The 7,620-nt window shown below is 35.7% G+C and overlaps 1 long non-coding RNA gene across 1 annotated transcript in view; it reads left to right on the top strand.

Annotated features, from left to right (window-relative positions):
- Positions 1-3,700, top strand: part of LOC307011979 — a 6,308-nt gene extending 2,608 nt beyond the window's left edge. Inside the window, exons 2-3 of the long non-coding RNA XR_013800539.1 lie at positions 2,618-2,865; positions 3,604-3,700. This is a non-coding gene — a long non-coding RNA (uncharacterized lncRNA). The remainder of the gene's footprint in view (positions 1-2,617; positions 2,866-3,603) is intronic.
- Positions 3,701-7,620: the final 3,920 nt, after the last annotated feature.

Genomic DNA, 7,620 nt, shown 5'->3' with positions numbered 1-7,620 from the left:
GTTTGAGCCCAAAGAAAACAATAGCACATTAAACTGTTCACTGGCAAACGCACACAGCATATTCTGGAAAACCGATTACAGGCCATCTGTAATGTTCATAATTAGCTCCAAACAGAAATTAATCCAGTTTGCCCAGCATTGGTAGCAACAGAAATAAACTGAAGTGATGGCAATGACAAGCGCGGCTCACATGAATCTTCAGTAACGGTCACTGAAATCACTGATCAGAGGTAAACCAATGATTCATACATCGGCTCAGAACCGAAGCGGAGAACATTTGATGATTCGTGCAGTTGGTGTAAATAAGGTCTCAGTGTCTCCATCTCTGTCAGACTCATCTCAATCAATAGCCATGATTCATGAGTCTGCCAGATCAAATACATACACACATGCATCCCGGCTTTGCTCCGCTGGTTTGTGCGCAGCATATTTACTGTGATAATCAGTGTAAATCAACTGGACGTGCCGTCAAACAGCCGCGAGCTCGTGAAGACACACATTTTGTTTCATGGATCTTACTCAGGATAAACACATGCTGTTTTCAGGGGGTCACATACTTTTATTCGGCAACGGCGCATTAAATTGATCAAAAGTGACAGTAAAGACATTAATAATGTTACAAAAGATTTCCTGCTGTTCTTTTGAACTCTCTATTCATCAAAAACTGCTGAAAAGTTAAATATATCACAATTTCCACACACATATGAACTGTTTTCAACATTGATGATCAGTGTTGGGGGAACGCATTACAAGTAACTTGAGTTACGTAATCAGATTACTTTATCAAGTAACTAGTAAAGTAACGCATTAAAATTTACAACAAAATATCTCAGTTACTTTTTCAAATAAGTAACGCAAGTTATTGACTGACAGCTCTCTTGTCCCAATGTTGAGAAAAATCATAAGTGCAGAGGCGTAGTGTGTGTGAACATGATGGTTATTGTAGTTCTAGACTAAATGTGAGCGTGCATTTACTCATCTCACTTGCACACAAAAAAGATTCAATATTCAAAATTAATAAAATCAGTGAAATTATAAAAATAGCACTTTTTTGCCAAGCAAGCCCAGCCCAGGTGAAAAAAAAGTAACGCAAAAGTAACGTAACATATTACTTTTTACAAAAAGTAACTAAGTAATGCAATTAGTTACTTTTTAAGGGAGTAACACAATATTGTAATGCAATACTTTCCCCAACACTGTTGATAATAATCATAAATATGTCTTGATCATCATATTACACTGATTTCTGAAGGATCATGTGACACTGAAGACTGGAGTAATGATGCTGAAAATTCAGCTTTGATCACAGGAATAAATTACACTTTACTATATATTCACATAGAAAACAGATGATTTACATTATAATAATATTTTACTATTTTACGGTACACTGTAAACCTGAATAAGTTGGCAGAACTCAAAAAATGTAAGGCAATCAATTGCCTCAAATTTTTTAAGTTATGAAATTCAAAATTTAAGTAAGCAGAATTAGCAGATTTTTATTTTGTACTTACACATTTCAAGTTAAGAACAATTAAAATGTATGAGTACACTAATTCATACAATTAACTTATAACTTTCTTTAATCTCAATGCAAACACTTTTATTAGTATAAACTTAGTTAGCTTTAACAAGCTAATCCGCTAACATACTAATAATTTGCTAACATATTAGCAATAATATGTTATACAGAAGCACTTGCTGTATGAGTGCAACAATATAAAGGTAATATTCACTCTCAAATCAAGATCATACTCCACTCGTCACCATGATGTAACTATCCTAAAACCAACATTAACAGAAACTCTTCTAAATTAGCATAAGAAAACATTAATCACTACTAAATCTCCCACTTAACATTAATCTGGCACACACAAAAAACACACATTATATTACACTTAATTTGAGGATTTTCTCTTCCTTTCGTGTGCAATCGGCAAAGCATGCTGGGAAATAGACATCCCAGCCGCTTCAGTTCAACTTAAGTTCGTCTAAATTAAAAGAAATAATTTCATAAAACTCAAAACAATAACACAGTTCAGTTTACTTAAAATATATCAGTTCTGTGAACTTAAAAGAAAAAGATAGTGCTAAATACTCATAAAAGTTAATTTGACTGAACTAATTAGTTAAATTTAAGTTTGTCCCACTCAAACCAATTAACTATTTTGAGCGTTAGGGTTGCAGCCTTCTTTCAAACACATGCAAAAATCTTACCAGCGTCAAACTTTCCAATGATAGTGCAGATGAATAGATTTATAACAGAAACATAACAGTACGTTGGCAAGTGAACATAATGATTTTCAGCATCTCATCCATTTCTGTGACAGGAATCCTCTAAACGATTCGCTCGTGTTTTTCGGCATGTGAGATTTTGAACAGAACGCCATGTGACGGTTTTATCAAGTGATCATAGATCAACAATGCAGGAATGTAATCTTTGCACAAAGATACACCCATTAATTCTTATAAAATGCTTTTCCAACTAAAACTGTCATGGGGAAGACAAAGAGAGTCACTTTCACTTGCCTTTGTATTCAAATGAAAATACATGCTGTTCCCAGAGCTGCATTAAACTATTACGTGCCTCGTCCATAACTCAAGCCTGTCTTCATAGGCCGCGTGACGGTGGTCCAGGAGGCGCGTCACGGGTCAAAGGTCACGGCAAAACCAGAAGAGCACAACATCTGCCAGACACATCCGAGCGAAATCCCAAAGGACCCAGACGTCCATCGGCACACTGAAAGATCCCCGGGAAAAGACCCCGCGTTCACCCGCTCACTGCCACCGTGACAAGTTCGTCTGTCGGTGACCTCTGACCCCGAGAACGACCCACCCGTGACGCCCTGTAGACTGAAGCCAACCGTAAAGATAATAGCAAACACACCCAGCATAAACACATCCAGACTTCCCGTAAATAGAGCAGTGAGACATTCTTTCTCTTCCAGATGTGTTGAAAAGTTATAGATGTAATGCAATCTGTAAATCAAACCCCGTTTGTGTCATTAAAACACACATATACATGAGACCCTGGATCACACAACCACAGTCTCGAGTTCAATAGCCAACTATACATTGTATGGGTCAAAATTATCGATTTTGTTTTATAATGATGAAAGCTGATGAAAAGCCCAAATTCAAAAAATTGTAATATTGTGAAAAGGTTTTCATAAGCTGTAAGCCATAATCATCAAAATTATAACAAATAAAGGCTTGAAATATCTCACTTTGCATGTAATGAGTCTATATAATATATTAGTTTCAGCTTTTAAGTTGAATTACTGAAATAAATGAAATTTTGCACGATATTCAAATTTTTCCAGTTTCACCTGTAAATAAAGATTAGAAATTCTTTGCTTACGAGGATAAGTCGGATCATTGGCAGAGGTAATTTTACACCAATGAGGACATGTTTATGAATAAAGAAGACATTGATTTTAGCTAATAAAACTACAGTGTACCTTTAAGAAAAGTAATGCATTACTTTACTAGTTACTTAAACATAATCTGATTACGTAACTCGAGTTACTTGTAATGTGTTTCCCCCAACGAAGAATACAGTGCAGTCGCATGCATAACTCATAATGCATAACTCTCTTGTAGGTGTGCAATGAAAACTCCTTGTTTAAAAGCGAGTCTCGGTACCTGGTGCGCCGGAGAGATCCGGATCTGTGGGCGGAGGTTTTGCAGGAGACGAACCCGTACAGACGGCCACTGATCGATCAGGCAAGAGTCCCGACATCTGCAAACATCACATCTATGAATAACAATATACGGGAATAAACTGCAAAATATAATGCGATATATTACATAATACATTTCCATATGTGACCCTGGACCACAAACCCAGTCTGGAGCCGCACGGGTATATCTGTGGCAATAGCAACTATACATTGTACGGGTCAAAATTATCCTTTTTTCTTTTATGCCAAAAATCATGAGGATATTAAGATCATGTTCCATGAAGATATTTAGTAAATGTCCTACCGTAAATATATAAAACATGTATTTTTGTGAGTGAATGCAGCACAATCGTGAACATAAATGCACAACTTTAAAGGAGATTTTCTCAATGTTTACATTTTTTTGCTCCTCAGATTCCAGATTTTCAATAGTTGTGTCTCGACCAAATATTGTCCAATCCTAACAAACCACACATCAATGGAGAGATTATTTACTCAGCTTTAGGTGATGTATACATCTAAATAAAATAAAAAATGACCCATGTGACTGGTTTTGTGGTCCAGGGTCACATTTGGTGTTTTCAACGCCAAAACAATCAATATCTAGTCCCTTGCTTTGAGACTGGACTGTGCAGACGTCACCTTCACATCGGTCAGAAACGGGAACGCCGTCCTCCACGAGATCTGCATCTTGAAGTCGTTTTCCAGCAGATTAATCAACAGTGAAGCGTGCCGTTTATCACGGATGATACATCAGCGCTTGTTTACGCACACATGCTACCTTTCTCACGTCTCTTTGTGCTTAATTAACCAGTGGCATTTTCACTTTCATTATGAATCTAATTATCTGTCATTTCAACTTGGCAATGTGGGAGATATTAAGATATTAAGACCATTATAAAAGTCATCGTTCATAGTAATTGTTCAGTTAAACTTCACAATCTCAATTACTGAATATTCATAATGTAGCTAATGTCACAGCATGTTTGAAGCATCTATTTTAGTGCTATATGGATAGTTTATATATAAATATTAAGGATTATTTAGTAAAATCATAATTTTAGGTTCAAGTTGAATGTGGTTCAAAGGTTTGGGGTCGGTAAGATTGTTTTATGTTTCTGAAAGAAATCTCTCGCTCACCAAGGTTGCGTTTATTTAATCACAAATACTGTATAAATGTTACAACATTCTTTAATAAATAGAACGTTCAAAAGAACAGCATTATTTGAAATATAATATTTTGTGACATCATAAATGCAAGTGCACACACATCTAATCCCTCTTTAAACCACTTTACTCAAGACTTGCAAGACCTTCGAAAGTCAAGACTTTTAAAAGACAGAGAAAAGAGTTAACCGACTTTCCTTTTATAGTTTTCTTTGCTGATCCATCCTCGATATTATTTATTTGGCAACACTTTACAATAACACTTTATTTTACAGTGTCCTTGTTACATATAGTTACATACTTATCATAGTAATAACTGTAAATTATGCATAATTACATGCAACTAACCCTCAACCAAATCCTAATCCTACAGTAAGTACATGTAGTTGCTTAATATTGCTTAATATTACTCAGTACTTAAATATATAATTACACTGTAACAATGACATCTTAAAATAAAGTGTAACCCACTTTTCAATAAGGTTCATTATGTATTATTGATGCTGAAAATTCAGCCTTGCCATCACAGGAATAAATTTAATTCTAAATATTAAAATAGAAAACAGTCATTTAACATTTTAACAATGCGTAACTGTGTTTTTGATCAAATAAATGCAGTTTTGGCATTCATAAGAGAATATTTAAAAACTCTTAACTAACATGATCTAACAATAACCAGTAAATTTGTTAAAACAATATGTATTAATCTTTGTTAAAACTTTGATCCAGAGAGAGATATGAAACACGTCTTTTCAATCAGTCTTTTCTTTGTTACAAATATTGATAACACTTTACAATAAGGTTCATTAGTTAACAATAGTTAATGTATTTACTAATGTGAACTAACAATGACATTTGTTACAGTATTTATTAATCTTTGTTAATGTTAGTTAATAAAAAATCCAGCTGTTCATTGTTCATGTTAGTTCACAGTGCAGTAACTAATGTTAACAAATACAACCTTTGATTTAAATAACGTAAATGTTGAAATTAATATTAACTAAGATTGTTAAATGCTGAAGAAGAATTGTTAATTCTTAGTTCATGTTAACTAATAAACCTTATTGTAAAGAGTCACATTTGCAGTGAAACTAATATTAAGCATTATAAGTGTATAATAATCGTTATTAAGCATCTAATCAGTCTGATATTAAGCGATTGTCAAACATGTTTCTGTTTATTTTTGTATCCGATTGTTCCAAGTGTCACTTTCTCAAGTAATTCCTCACTTCAGTCAAACCCAGATCCTCTTAATCTGTGCAACACACACTCTTGCACTGACACATGAGCAATAGCAGAACATGAATCTTCAATGTGCATTAGCAATGAAAGGAGGACGGTTGGATTAAACAGGTTTTAAATATGCATATTTCTCTCTCATCGTTAGAACAGCTTGATGTTGATGTTTGCATATGAGGGATTAGATCGGAGTCCATCATTATGTGCGGCTCAATAATGTATATGCAGTGAGAATACAGTGATGCATTAATATACATGCGTGTCATTAAACTGTGGGTTGAACAGAAACGGATGAACCTTCGAGGACGTGCAATAAGTCACTGGCTCACATGAAAAACTCCATCTGAATTATTTAACCGCGGCTCATTATTGCAAAGTCTGTATTCCCGGTAATAAATCTTAGAGGTGCAGCTTAAAAAAAAAAAAAAAAAGATGACAGTGGCCATTATCCTATTTACACAGCTGCAGGGAGACATACGTCATTCCTCTGACACGGACACATTCGTTTTACTCTTTCATCGGGTTATCAAGCCATCAGGCTCTTTGTGGCCTGGGTTTGATGGAGAACAATCAACATATCATCATTTCTTTAAGCAGAAGTCCAGCTTCACATGCTCCTCTTTTCCCAGGGAATATCCTGCATGGTTTTTTCTTGATCAAGTGGGAAAAGCGAGCTGGTGATGTTGTTCTGGGCTGTGTTTCCCGTACAGCGCTGTAACTCGTGCTTCACTACTATAGTACGATAGTCTCTCCCTGTGGAGGATCCCTTTACCATTCTACAGATAAAGCGTTGTCGGGATCATTTCGGTCTCGCGTATCTACCCGAAGTGATAAAATTCTGTTTAAAAATTTTAAGGCCAGACAATTAGTTTGTTAAGGCTTGGTTTGTAGGGAATTGCAAACCTGCGCACATATATTCAAACGCACAGAATTAATTCTTAATGCGCACGTAAGCGCCATCAGTGTTTCTCACAGGTTAGTGCTTAAAGGATAATTCCGGTATTTAACACTTTGAGTCTATATTGTAGTTTGTTTTGGATGAACAAGAGTGGTGGACAACATTTTTTTGACAATGGTTCCTCTCTCGAGTTTTTGACTATAATAGAATTGGCCATGGACCCATTTAACATCGGAGTCAATGGGCATGTCCGAAAATGTCATTAAAACAGCCAATAATGTTCGTTTACAAAACTGTTAAACTCACCGAGTGGTGAAAAAAGAAAAATTTTGCAAAAAAGCGCAGAAAATTTCCTCTTCCAGAAATACGCTTAATAAAGCCTGAAGCTCGTCGTCGGTCCAGCGGTGTTTTTTTATTTTTTATTAAATTCCATATTTGCAGACAGACGACTCTTACTGCATGAAGCCATGAACCGCAATTGAGTTTTAAAAATGCCGGGTAAAATAGAATGCTGCGTGGAGTCATCCAATCAAAATGCGGCGTGAACACAACCAATCAGCAAGTTCAGCGCACAAGTCCCGCCCCCGAAAGTTCCTGAACTTTGAAAAAGTACTACCTCGCCAGCAGGGACTT

Source organism: Phoxinus phoxinus, assembly GCF_949152265.1.
Source record: "Phoxinus phoxinus genome assembly, chromosome: 15".
In the NCBI taxonomy this organism is placed as follows: domain Eukaryota; kingdom Metazoa; phylum Chordata; class Actinopteri; order Cypriniformes; family Leuciscidae; genus Phoxinus; species Phoxinus phoxinus.
Note: the sequence above shows the minus strand (reverse complement) of the source record. Positions and strands in the feature narration are given on the sequence as shown.